At 44.0% G+C, this 13,494-nt stretch overlaps 1 protein-coding gene across 1 annotated transcript in view; it reads left to right on the plus strand.

The window, feature by feature from the left end:
- BRF1 (BRF1 RNA polymerase III transcription initiation factor subunit) overlaps positions 1 to 13,494 on the plus strand; it is a 452,239-nt gene that overhangs the window by 19,319 nt on the left and 419,426 nt on the right. The gene's annotated exons all lie outside the window — the stretch shown is intronic.

Raw genomic sequence — 13,494 nt, forward strand, 5'->3', positions numbered from 1 at the left:
CCTTAAAAGGGTTCAGGCGACACGTTTGCGCTTCACGGTTTTGGCCGATTTGCATCGATTAGCGCAAATCGCCCAAGTAAGAACGGGCCCATAGGGTTTCATTACGCCAGCGCTTTTTAAAAGCGCTAGCGTTTGAGGGTTTTGCAGAAATCGCGGCAAAACGCTCTAGTGTGAACCTACTCTAAGGCCTGGTGCACACCAGAGAAGTTTTTCTGAGCGTTTTGAGTTTTTAAATCTGCTGCTAATGTTATCCTATGTGTCTGTGCACACTGGAGCAATGAGGTTTTGTAAAAAAAAACCCCATAGCATTACATTGGGAAGAGCTTTTAGAGGTTTCAAAAGCTCTTCCCAATGTAATGCTATGGGGTTTTTTACAAAACCTCATTGCTCCAGTGTGCACAGACACATAGGATAACATTAGCAGCAGATTTAAAAACTCAAAACGCTCAGAAAAACTCCTGTGGTGTGCACCAGGCCCTAGGGCTCATTCACACTACAAGAGCTTTTCTAAGCGCTTTGTAATTTTAAAAGCTATTGCTAATGTTATCCTGTGTGTGCGTGTTCACACTGCAGTGGTGTGATGTCATAAAAAATCCCCCATAGCATTGCATTAGCAAGAGTTTTTAAAATCTCTAGCGTTTAAAAAGCTCTTGTAGTGTGAATCAGCCCCAAAGCAATCACATGACAAGATACTTTTGTGTTTTTTTTTTTTTTTTGCATGCAATAGTTTAAGATGATTGCAGTAAAATCTACTAGTGTGGGCTAAATTAGTTTTAAAGTGAACCTGGATCCACCGGTTAAAGTGACACTGAGGCAAAAAAAAAAAAAAATGTTACGATATAACGAATTGTATGCTTAGTACAGCTAATTAATAGAACATTAATAGGAAAGAAAAGGGTTTCATATTTTTATTCTTGGTTTGATAGCTTTTTTTTTTTTTTTTTTTTTACATAGCTTCATTCTCTAATATTTGCAGTTCACAAACTACACTCTACATTTAAACTATGAAACAGAGCAGAGTTAATGACCCTTTGAACTTCCCTGCAGTAAACTTATCTGAAGTTGTCTTTCACTGTTTCTTTAATGTATAATGCTGGGAATACACGGCTCGATGATTCTGAGTCATTTAGATGGCTTGATAATTTCCGATATGTCCGATCTCCCGCCCGATCGACTCCGCGCTCGCTTCTGCATTGCGGACAATGGAAAAAGATAAGAAAAAAGAGCGAAAGATAAGAGAATCGCCCACAGAATTGAGCGGCAAAAACGATCAGGTGCAGAATCGAGCGCCAGAATCGACCCGTGTGTTCCCAGCATAAGTGCTTCATAAAATGGCACTGCTCTCTGACTCAATTAGTCAGAGAGCTGAGAGTAGCTATTTTGCATAGATAACAGCTGAAGTTTCTTAACTCTTCCTGTACTGGAAAGAATATAAGACTGCATGTTACGTAGTTACATAGTTATTTGGGTTGAAAAAAGACATACGTCCATCGAGTTCAACCAGAGAACAAAGTACAACACCAGCCTGCTCCCTCACATATCCCTGTTGATCCAGAGGAAGGCGGAAAACCCTTACAAGGGATGGTCCAATTAGCCCCAAAAGGGAAAAAAAATTCTATCCCGACTCCAGATGGCAATCAGATAAAATCCCTGGATCAACATCATTAGGCATTACCTAGTAACTAGCCATGGATGTCTTTCAACGCAAGGAAAGCATCTAAGCCCCCTTTAAATGCAAGTATAGCGTTTAGAGAGGTAATATCCCACAGCAAACCTGAAGCGAGCTGTAAAAAAAAAGTTTGGTACCCACCTGTTTAAAAGGAAGGCTCTGGATCCCATAGTCTTCCTGGTCCTCTCTCCATCTTGTCATGTCCCCCGCTGTCCCCTGTTCAAATTACGCACCTTTGGCAATCTTCGTAAGCACGGTTCAGGGTTTGCAAACCCTGTATACAATTGCAGACTGTTCAAATAAAACATAACAGGCTCCAAACAGGGCGTAGTTGTCAATTACCATTGTCCGGAACAGGTTAAAGGAAAACTACAATCAGACCGTTAAGAACCAATGTCAGGTTTCTACTGCTGTTCCTGTCCCTGAATATGTCTCCCTGTTAGGCCCCGTTTACACTTAAAGCGGAATGAAACCCAGCATTTCTTCTTTGCTCTAAAAAAATTATTTTCAGCATATTATATACAACCGGCATATTTTTTATTTTTTTTTATTTTTACTAGAACAGCATTCAAAGGGTTACACACAGGACTTGAATGTTCAGTGCAGAGAAATCTGGACACATCTTGGAAAATGTTATCTTGTGTTTACTTAATTGTATCAAGTGAGAAATGTGACACATTCTCTGTAGTGCAGACTCTCCTGAACACAGAAAATCAAAGCATTTCTGCCTTCAATACATAAAATGATTAAAATGCAAAGTCAGCACTCAAAGCCAAAAACTGTACTTTTGGGAACTTGTAATTTCTAAATGAATAATAATACTTATGCACAAATGCAAATATGATAACCGTATGACATATACAAAGTAGGAAACCATGTTTTTATTTAATAATATGTCAGGGTTTTATACCGCTTTAATCAGTTGCTCTGTTATAATTTAACTGAAAGTTTCTGCATAATGCACTGCTACGGAGGAGAAGAAAAAAAACCCTTACCAACTGATTAAGTGTAAATGGGGCTTAGGGACCCAGATAATCATGAAAAACAAGAGAGTATAAACATGCCCCATGAGCTACAGGTTATTTTTGCAATCTATACTCCCACTGAAGAGACAAATGGCTGGAGTTCTGTGATAGTTTATCCATACTGCTTAAAATACATTCCTGATTAATAATGCATTATTTTAAGATAAAGGTGTGTCCGAAACAGGAAAACAGGAAAAAAGGGCGCTGCCGTATGCGCCCATTAGAAAAGTGTTGATTTGCGGCAAAGAAGGGAAATTTTGGCACACGGCATTGGTATGCCTCAGTGGCCACTATCGGGTGCATCCAGGCAAATCGCAGCTTTTTATAATGGGCACAATTTGCGGCAAGGTAAATTTTGGCACCCAGTAAAATTGTGGGCACCGAGGCTAGCTGATATGCCAATTGCGTCATTTCCGTGCCCTGCTACTGTGGTTTGCAAAAGTATTCGGCCCCCTTGACGGTTTCCACATTTTGTCATATTACTGCCACAAACATTAATCAGTTTTATTGGAATTCCACGTGAAGGACCAATACAAAGTGGTGTACACGTGAGAAGTGGAACGAAAATCATACATGATTCCAAACATTTAAAAAAAAAACAAAAAAACTTCAAAGTGCAGGGGCAAAGCCAGCATTTTCAAGTGGGGGATTCCTGAAAGGTCTCCCTCAGCCACACACAGTACAGTATAATAATATGGTAGGACATCATTCTGGGTACACACAATGCAATTTCCCGACTGACAGGATCTGATGATTATTTCCGACATGTCTGATCTGCTACCGATCGACAATGGGATCGATCAAGTGCAGTTACCAACATTGGTAATGAAGGGGAAAGAGAAACGATCACGCAGCAAGGGCACAAGGCTGTGCTCATATCTGGCTCTGTGCTCTGTCATGTTCCCCAGAGCTGCTCCATGCTCTGTACACAAGCTGCTGTTACATCCAAAGTCAACTGTAGAAGGGAAAGCAAGGCAGTGCTGTAAGCTGCAGCATGCCCTCAGATAGTCTGGTGTTTCAATGTGTGCCTGTCCCCAGATACTGTGATGGCCCTGGTCTGAGGGGGGATTCTAGGCAGCTGCAATCCCCCCCTGCGTTTGCCTATGAAGTGGGGTGTGTGGAATTATTCAGCCCCCCTGAGTCAATACTTTGTAGAACCACCTTTTGCTGCAATTACAGCTGCCAGTCTTTTAGGGTATGTCTCTACCAGCTTTGCACATCTAGAGACTGAAATCCTTGCCCATTCTTCTTTACAAAACAGCTCCAGCTCAGTCAGATTAGATAGACAGCGTTTGTGAACAGCAGTTTTCGATTGGATTTAGATCTGGACTTTGACTGGGCCATTCTAACACATAGATATGTTTTGATTTAAACCATTCCATTGTTGCCCTGGCTTTATGTTTAGGGTCATTGTCCTGCTGGAAGGTGAACCTCCGCCCCAGTCTCAAGTCTTTTGCAGACTCCAAGAGGTTTTCTTCCAAGATTGCCCTGTATTTGGCTCCATCCATCTTCCCATCAACTCTGACCAGCTTCCCTGTCCCTGCTGAAGAGATGCACCCCCCGAGCATGATGCGGCCACCACCATATTTGACGATGGGGATGGTGTGTTCAGAGTGATGTGCAGTGTTAGTTTTCCGCCACACATAGCGTTTTGCATTTTGTTCAAAAAGTTCCATTTTGGTCTCATATGACCAGAGCACCTTCTTCCACATGTTTGCTGTGTCCCCCACATGGCTTGTGGCAAACGGGACTTCTTATGCTTTGCTGCTAACAATGGCTTTCTTCTTGCCACTCTTTCATAAAGGCCAACTTCATGCAGTGCACGACTAATAGTTGTCCTATGGACAGAGTCTCCCACCTGAGCTGTAGATCTCTGCAGCTCGTCCAGAGTCACCATGTGCCTCTTGACTGCACTTCTGATCAGTGCTCTCCTTGTTCGGCCTGTGAGTTTAGGTGGATGGCCTTGTCTTGGTAGGTTTACAGTTGTGCCATACTCCCATTTCTGAATGATCGCTTGAACAGTGTTCCGTGGGATGTTCAAGGCTTTGGAAATCTTTTTGTAGCCTAAGCCTGCTTCATGGTGTTGTTGCTCCCAATATTCTCTTAGACAACCTCTGAGGCTGTCACAGAGCAGCTGTATTTGTACTGACATTAGATTACACACAGGTGCACTCTATTTAGTCATTAGCACTCATCAGGCAATGTCTATGGGCAACTGACTGCACTCAGACCAAAGGGGGCTGAATAATTACGCACTACACAGAAAATTGAATGTGTGCATTAAACACCAAGTGAACACCTGACATAACTGGCTAAGCAAATTTGGCCTAATTGGCTATTTATGAGGCCATGCTCATGCAAATATGCATTCGGTTTCGCATGCCAACTTATGCAGGGTCAAAAACCAATGCCCCAAAGCTGTCGCCCTGCGGGAATTAGTTCATGGTACAATAGCACTATCCAGGAGCGCCACGGGGAGGCTTCCCAATGCCCCCATACAACCGGGGGGACCGCGGGGTCCCAGGCGCTCTCACTGCCTGGGAACCACAGCGGCACCCCGGAGGGGGAGGCTGGGTGGCGCAGGCGAAGCCCCCCCCAAGCGTGGCCAGCGCTGGGGAGAGCCGTCCGCACCCACCTCCCAATATTTAAAAACAGGCACTTACCTTAACGTCCATAGCGTTCTGCTACTGAGCATAGCTTGGGTGCAACACATTTGAAAAGGAAAGGAATGAAGCATGGGTCGCACTGAGCTTTGGAGCTCAGGGCTGGCTCACACGCTTGCTCTGGTGGTGTGAGCCCTGGAGTGAGTTGTCTGCGCCTGTCCCCCCCCCCCCCCCCCCCCTCTGGAGTGTTGTATGTGAGCCAGCCCTGAGCTCTAAAGCTCGGGGTGACCCATGCTTCACTTCTTTCTCATGTGGTACCCCCAAGTTAATGCGCATTGGGAGGTTGATGCGGATGGCTCCTCCCGGCGCTGGTCACGCTTGGGGGGGGGGGGGGTCACCTGCGCCACCCAGCCTCCCCCTCCGGGGTGCCCCTTTGGTTCCCAGGCAGTAAGCGCGCCTGGGACTCCACCGTCCCCCAGGTTGTATGGGGGCATTGGGAAGCCTCCCCATGGCGCTCCTGGATAGTGCTAATGTAGCATGAACTAATTCCTTCAGGGCGACCGCTTTGCGGTATTGGTTTTCTGACCCTGCATAGTTTGGCATGCGAAAGCAAATGTATATTTGCATGAACATTGCCTCATGAATAGCCAATTAGGCCAGATTTGCAAAGCCAGACTTGATAAAGTTAAAATTTGGTGTTTGAGCATGCATACATTTTCTCAAGGTAAGCATGAATAATTACGCACACCCCACTTTGCAGTTATTTATTTGTAAAAAATGTTTGGAATCTTGTATGATTTTAGTTCCACTTCTCACGTGTACACCACTTTGTGTTGGTCTTTCACGTGGAATTCCAATAAAATTGATTCATGTTTGTGGCAGTAATGTGACAAAATGTGGAAAACCTCAAGGGAGCTGAATACTTTTGCAAACCACTGTATGCAATACCGCAATTTGCATATTTGCATGCCGCTGTGCCTGTACATTTTTTGTTTAATATTTATAAATCTACCTTCTTTGCTGAAAATCATGGCTTTGCTCTGAGGTAGATTTAAGATGGAAGGAGTGTCTCTAAAAAGTGTAAGTGTTGTGCACGGCGGTTGGGGGGTAAATATTAGGCATTGGCAGAGGGAGGTCTTATTTTAAAAATTATTATGGAGGGAAAGGCAATCCCAAAAAATGATCACTACACTCACTTATTGCAATTGCAAAAATTTGAGAGGGTTACCCAGAGAAAAAAAAAGACCATTCAAAACTGGTAAACTTTATTAACATACACCCAAAAAGTTACAAGCAGGGGTGCTCATCCGGATTCCGGATATCCGGGTAACCCGGATATCCGAACTTTTTTCAGCTATCCGATTCGGATTCCGGATTTTTTTCCAAATCCGGATAGCTATCTGCGGATATTTGGTCGCATACCCGGATATCCGCGGATATCCGGATCCGAATACTGTAACTAAGGAGACAACATCATTGAGCCAATCAGAGGGCTCCCAGCTGAAATCCTAGCAACGAATCACAGAGGGGAACCCTGGCCAGCCCCACCTGACCTCATTGAGCCAATCAGAGGGCTTTCAGCAGAAGCCCTAGCAACCAATCACAGAGGGGAACTCTGGCCAGCCCCACCTGACCTCATTGAGCCAATCAGAGGGCTCCCAACCTAAGTCCTGGCACCCAATCACAGAAAGAAACACTGTCCAGCCCCCCCTGTATAATAATGAGGGCTGCCATGATGAGACATATCGTCCCTTGCTTGTGAATGCTCACTGAGAGACATGCTCCAGTGCTGCTGACCTAGCAAGTGTTTACACAGTGATAAGCCTAAAGCTGTACAGTGATTAACCCCTTCACTATCACTACACTATTGTTGTATTGTTAATTAGCGTTGTGTGACATTCAGTGTGTGCTCAGGGCTGCTGCAGCTGCTATGTGTGTGTGTGCTGTGCACAGCCCAGGCCAGCTGCTGCCTGCTGGCCAGCTATTAAACTTCGCTAGCTATAGTTTAGGTTAGGGATTAGGAAATAGGAGGATTACTGTGTTATTGTGTAGTTAGTACTGTAGTACTGCAGTCAGTGCTAGTAGTTGTTAGAGTAGTAGTACTACCGTTAGCTTTCTACAGAACTGCTGTGCTGTGAGCAGTGCCAGTGTGACAGTTAGTGTGCACTAGACTAGAGTCTTCTGCTCTGCTCTCTGACTGTCACTCGGCACTTGGCACGTGTCACGTGGCTCTTGGCAAGTGACACGTGCCACGTCCGGCATGCTCCTGGCACACGTTACACTTGCTGCTTCTGCATTGCCCTGCTCCTGCTGCCTTTGCTGCTCCCACCGCCAGGGTGCCACAGGCCACTGCTGCTGTGCTGATACCATACCACCTATATTTAATCCAAAACACAATTGCTGCATAATTTTTTGGAGGTGTCTGGGCTGAAAACTGTCATGTCCCAGTTGTGCGGTTGGACTTAGGACACAATGTGGGCTGCACGACCGTTGTCTGGAACCTAGGCCTAATGTTAATTGACAGCCATTTTTTTGGGAGGGGGGGGGGGATTTTAACTCCCCACATCATCAATTCGTGTTTCCCATTAAAAAATGATGATACATGCCTCATTAACCCTAAAAACCCCTTTTAAAGCAATTTAAAGCCCACTGCCGGTTTTTCTTTTCGGATATTCGAATCCGCCCGGATAATGCGTTTGGATATCCGCATGAAAGTGGATATCTGAAAGTTCGGTAATCCGATCCGGATATCTGGGTATCCGGATCAATTCGGATTTTGAAAAGGGGTATCCGAGCACCCTTGGTTACAGGCTCCCATTTACAGAGCAACCAATTAGGCAGTATTATTCCAACATGGATACAAATTGGGTACAATGGCAAAACTGCTGGTGAATGCAGCCTGTGAATTATCTGTCTATCAGTGCTGTGTCAGGATGGCGTTTTAAGTGGATCTTTATAAATAAATCAAAGGCCTTGTATCAAACCGTAAAGCATTCATTGCAGTGGCTAAACATTAAAGTATATTTAATATGGTTCATAAAAGGAGAGGCAGGGACTCAAAGCTTTGTAGTGTCTTCAGTTTTTATTGTGTTGTGCTGAGCAACTTAATCATCTCCAACCTGTTTCCCTTCTGCCAAACTCATTAGTGCTGCCACGGTAACAGTCCAACATCACACAGCTACACAATACTAGAGTACTGGAAGAAGCTCAGAGATGACTGGCCAATCTCAGGACAGGAGCTGCCTAGAGATACTCTACTTGAAAAAAAGGAATGACAATAGAGCGATTGGGCTCTGTCTAGAATAAACTACTGGGGGTGTGAAAATGTCTCCTGAAAATTGCAAGTGCTTTTTTTTTTTCTGCAGACTTCCAAGCAAACATGAAGTGAAACTAAACTTATGAGATAAGGAATTATGTGTTGCACAGCTAAGAAATAGAAAATTGGTAGCAAAGAAAAGCCTCATGTTTTCCAGTACAGAAAAAACTTCAGTTGTTATCTATTCAAAAGAGCTTCTCTGAGCTCTTCCACCCACTGGGTTGAATACAGTCCTGTTTTCTAAAGCACTTAACCGCCAAGGAACAGTGAGAGACAGCTTGAGATAAGGTTTTACTGCGGGAAAGTTCAAAGGGTCATTATTTCTGCTTTGTTTTATAGCTTAAAATACAGAGTGTGGTTTTTAAAACTGCAACTGTTTGATGCAATTTAACGAAAAACAAAACTGAAAATATGACTCATTTCTTTGCTACTAGTGTTCTATTCATTATCCGTACTACACATACAATTCATTATATCATATGTTTTTTCTTCCGCTTCATGTTTGCTTTATAGCATTGAATGGTTAGTTGCATATAACTAAGAGGAAATTGTACTCTACACATCTGGGCGTAGTGTGGAGCAGCAATTCAGCTGACCATACACTTTTGCTTATGATAGATGGTTGTCAGCGGAGGAGTCCGGTTGGGGCTGCATCTGCTGAGCATATAGCATGTGTACAGTGGCCTGCGATTGTTTATTTTTTTATTTTTTTTTCATTTTTTTTTTTTTTTAAATCCCATTAGGAAAACATGGAAAATTTGCTAAACCCCAAAACAAAAATCCTAGTTGCTCTTTCACACTAGAGGCTGCGGTAGTAAAGGCTGAAACTCTGCCTTTTGCTTAACGCCAATACACAGCGTTTTCAAAGCCTTTTCAAAGCGTTTTCAAAGTGTTCTACAGCTCATATGAAAACGTCCTTCTTTTTTTTTTCTATAACAAGTCAGCTTTAAAACGCTTTGAAAACGCTGTGGTTGGCGCTTTCCATTGACTATCATTGAAACGCCAACAGCAAACTTCGGCTGTAAACAGCTTTGAAAAAGACAAGACAAGACAAATAACATTTATATTGTGCTTTTCTCCTTGCGGACTCAAAGCGCCAAAAAGCTCCAGGGAGTTTCAAAAAACGCCCAAAAAAAGCTGCTTTAGGTGTGAAAGGTAAAATGAAAGTCTATGGACTTTTATTTTACCTTGGAAAACGCTAACTATGGTCTTGGCTGTAAAACGCCAAAACTAGCGCCTGGTGTGAAAGGGCCCTTAACGGTTAATGAAAACTTGTAACAAAAAAGTACCCCTGGGGGTACTTGCCTCGGGAGGGGGAAGCCTTTGGATCCTATCAGTGAGTATGTAAATATTTACCTTCTCGACTCCAGAATAGGCGCGGGATCAGGTGGAAATGGCCGATCCAACTAACAGTCCAATTTCTAGCGAAAAATCGTTCGAGCGATCAGAAATTCTGATCGGATTGGTTGAAAATAATCTGTGTATGGAGAAATTGGACTGTTAGGGGATTCCAGGAGTTTGGCTGTTCTCTCAGCTAATCCTGCTGATCTTTGCCCTGATTTTTACAATTGTGATGATCATTGCCTCCTCATGCTAGACTAATAGCATATTTCCCATCTTTCTATTTGCGGCTGCTGATATTTTTCCCTCCGCCAGCATCTGTCACACTGCGGCTTCTCCATTCTCTGATCAGATTAGCGCTCAGCCTCTCCACATAAGCAGAAAGTCAACAAATAGAAGAGAATGTGTGGTTCTGTGTGTCTCCATACGCTGAGGCTCTCCTGATAGTGGCATTGCTGTGCAGAACAAATCCCGGCCGCTTTATACTCACATCAGTGGGGTTTATATGGAGCCTCCTGCAGCACTATTACAGCGGCACAGGAAATCAATCGCATGCCCTGGCTGGCAGCCACTGTGCCATTATAACGCAGCCAATATTGAACCATTAGATTTAAGTAGTAAAGTAGAGCTGCATTCTTCCGCTTACCTGATCTGAGGGGGGGGGGGAAGTGTTTCAAAATATTATCAGCTGCGCCAGGTTTAAAGAGCCGCTCAGAGCAGCGAGTGAAGTTCAGCTAGAGCTTTCCTGGAAATGCTTTTTAAAGGATCATTCTAGTGAAAAGCAGTAAGCAGTTAAAATGTAAGCTGTAAGCAGTTAAAATCTGACAGCACCGAAAGGTTTTTGGACTAGTCCATCTCCTCATGCGGGATTCTCTGGGTTTTCTTTTTCAGAAGCATTTCCTGGACGTCAGTTGCTAAGTCTATCTTACATGCAACTGCTGTTCAGGGAATGCTGTTGAAAACAAAGAAAACCCTGAGAATCCCCCATGAGGAGATGGACTAGTCCAAAACCTGTCAGTTCTGTCAGATTTTAAATGCCTACTTTTTTTTTCGCTGTCGTGGTGCTTTAATGATGTTACAGAAGGTAAAAGTCTCACCCATTTTATTTGTAAAAGAGAACACCCGCCAGCTTCATAGGTGGAGGTGCATTCAGGTAGAGATACAGACTCGCCTGTCTTTAGGCCTTTCCTTGTGAGCACCGTGCTTTGCTGCCTTCCAGCCCGCCACAGTTAGAAGAATTCGGTTTATGGATATCTCATTGGCGTGTCTGTTAGAGGTAATGAGGAGGTGTGACAACCATAAGGGTTAGACAGTAACAGGCGTGTGTGTGACATTGTGTGCTGGGACCATTAGTGGAGATGCTGAGAAATGAGGTGACTATGGGTAGGGTTGTCACGGTATAGCGGTATGACTGTATACCACGGTTTGATTGTGCATGGTAATCATACCATGTACCATCTTGTTTTACCGGTTTTCGAGGGGGGCGGGGTGACATAGCGGTGGGGATGCAACGCAGTGGCGGGCGTGCAAGCAACTGGGGATAAATAAATACACACTTGCCTGCGGGTCCTGCACGTCTGTACTGGCTTCTTCCTCCTTCCTGCTCTCGCATCCCATTTCCCTGAAACGGCGCCCCCTGGGCGCTGTTACAAGGAGATGGAACGCAAGAACAGGAAGAAGAATGAAGCCAGTGCTTAAAAAAAACTAAATCGCTCCAAGTGTGAACAAGCCCTGAAATTCTCAATGCCCATCAGAATTGCAATTCTAGTGAAACCAGCACTTGCAATGTACTGTATGTACTCTAGGTGGCAGTGTTGCTTTATCTTTTCTGCACAGAATACCATGAATTTAGTTTTACTGTAGGGTACGGTAATCAGACCAGTTACTAACCTGTCTAGAAATTGAGCATGCGATTAAAAAAAAATATTCCAGAAGAGGTTACCTTCAGTGCCAGAACATTTCACAGTGCCACATATATATGGATTGCTGATCTTTGTAGCAGGAAGAAGGAAAAAGCCAGTACACTTATTTAAAGCGGACCTCTCTCTCTCTCTCTCTCTCTCTCTCTCTCTCTCTCTCTCTCTCTCTCTCTCTCTCTCTCTCTCTCTCTCTCTCTCTCTCTCTCTCGCAACAGTTCAAGTCCACTTTAAATAAAAACATTTGTTACAGCTGATATAAATCTACACTGTTTCTACTTCCTGATTCATGGAAACAGACATATTGTTAACAGCTAGTGCTTTAAAATGAGCTTACATGCCATCTCTGGCATTGCAGTCACAAGGGGGAGATAAAAACACAACTTATTAGATACAAATGAGGGGAAATGAACAGGCTAAACTCTCTAAATACATACAGGGTGCATATCTCTACGTTTCCCTTCTGTCCTGTGCAAGACTTCAGGTCGGTCCACTTTAAATAAGTGTGTTCTTATGTTGCTGAGGCCAAACTGAATATTGAATTGGGAGTTAATTTTCAAAAAGTGGTTGTGATCAAAATACAGATAGTGGCTAAATCTCCCAGTGGGCTATTTGTTTTGATGGGAAGGAATTTCCAAAGGAGTATTGAGGCATGTGAGAAATCTTGTATACATGAATGTGAGGAGATGATTCTAGAGGAGGATAGAAGAAAGTGGTGTGCAGATCTGAGATTGTGGTTGGGGTGGTTCCTGGAAACGGCGGCTGCCAAAACAAATGGCGAGCAAATGATTTTTTTAAAAATTGATACTTACAACTATAGTGGGAAACCGCTTGATGCTCCAGAGGCTTCCTGTATCCTCCCGCAGTCCACCAATATGCTGGGTCCTTCAAAACGTATTCGTCAAGGGCTTGTCAAATATGTTTCTTGGGGCTGAGCTCTCATGGTTTATGGGCTCAGACTGAGCATGTGTGAGTGAGGTCCGAGCATGCCCAGTAGAGCAAAGCTGCTCTGTCACGGCTTGTTTCCTCTGTGTATGAGCACTTTGTTCTACTGGGCATGCGCGGAACTTGCTTGCACTTCCTCAGTTGGGATGCGCTCATTTGTGGCCAGAGGGGCAATGGTAATAGAAGAAGCTCCTGGGCTGCAATGGTGGGCTTAAAGGACAACTGTAGTGAGGGTGATATGGTGGCTACCATGTATGTTTCCTTTTAAACAATACCGGTTCTGGCAGTCCTGCTGGTCTATTTGGCTGCAGTGGTGCATGAATAACACCAGAAACAAGCATGCAGCTATTCTTGTCTGTTCCGACAATAATTTTAGAAACACAAGTTCTGCTGCATGCTTGTTCAGGGTCTATGGCTAAAAGTATGCGGCAGAGAGTCGGCAGGACAGCCAGGTAACTGGTATAACGTAAAAGGAAATCGATATGGCAGCCTCCATATCGCCTCTCGCTTCAGTTGACCTTTTAAAAGAGGATCTGGAAAGCCTCTGGACCATCCAGACGCTCCAAACTACTTTGGTAAGTAACCAGATTCCAACCCCACCCCCCTCTCATCACAGGAGTTTACTTTAACTGTCTCTCAGAGAAGCTCCTATCCTAACGGCAAATGTACATATTTGGGA

This window comes from Hyperolius riggenbachi, chromosome 9 (assembly GCF_040937935.1).
Source record: "Hyperolius riggenbachi isolate aHypRig1 chromosome 9, aHypRig1.pri, whole genome shotgun sequence".
NCBI classification, from domain to species: domain Eukaryota; kingdom Metazoa; phylum Chordata; class Amphibia; order Anura; family Hyperoliidae; genus Hyperolius; species Hyperolius riggenbachi.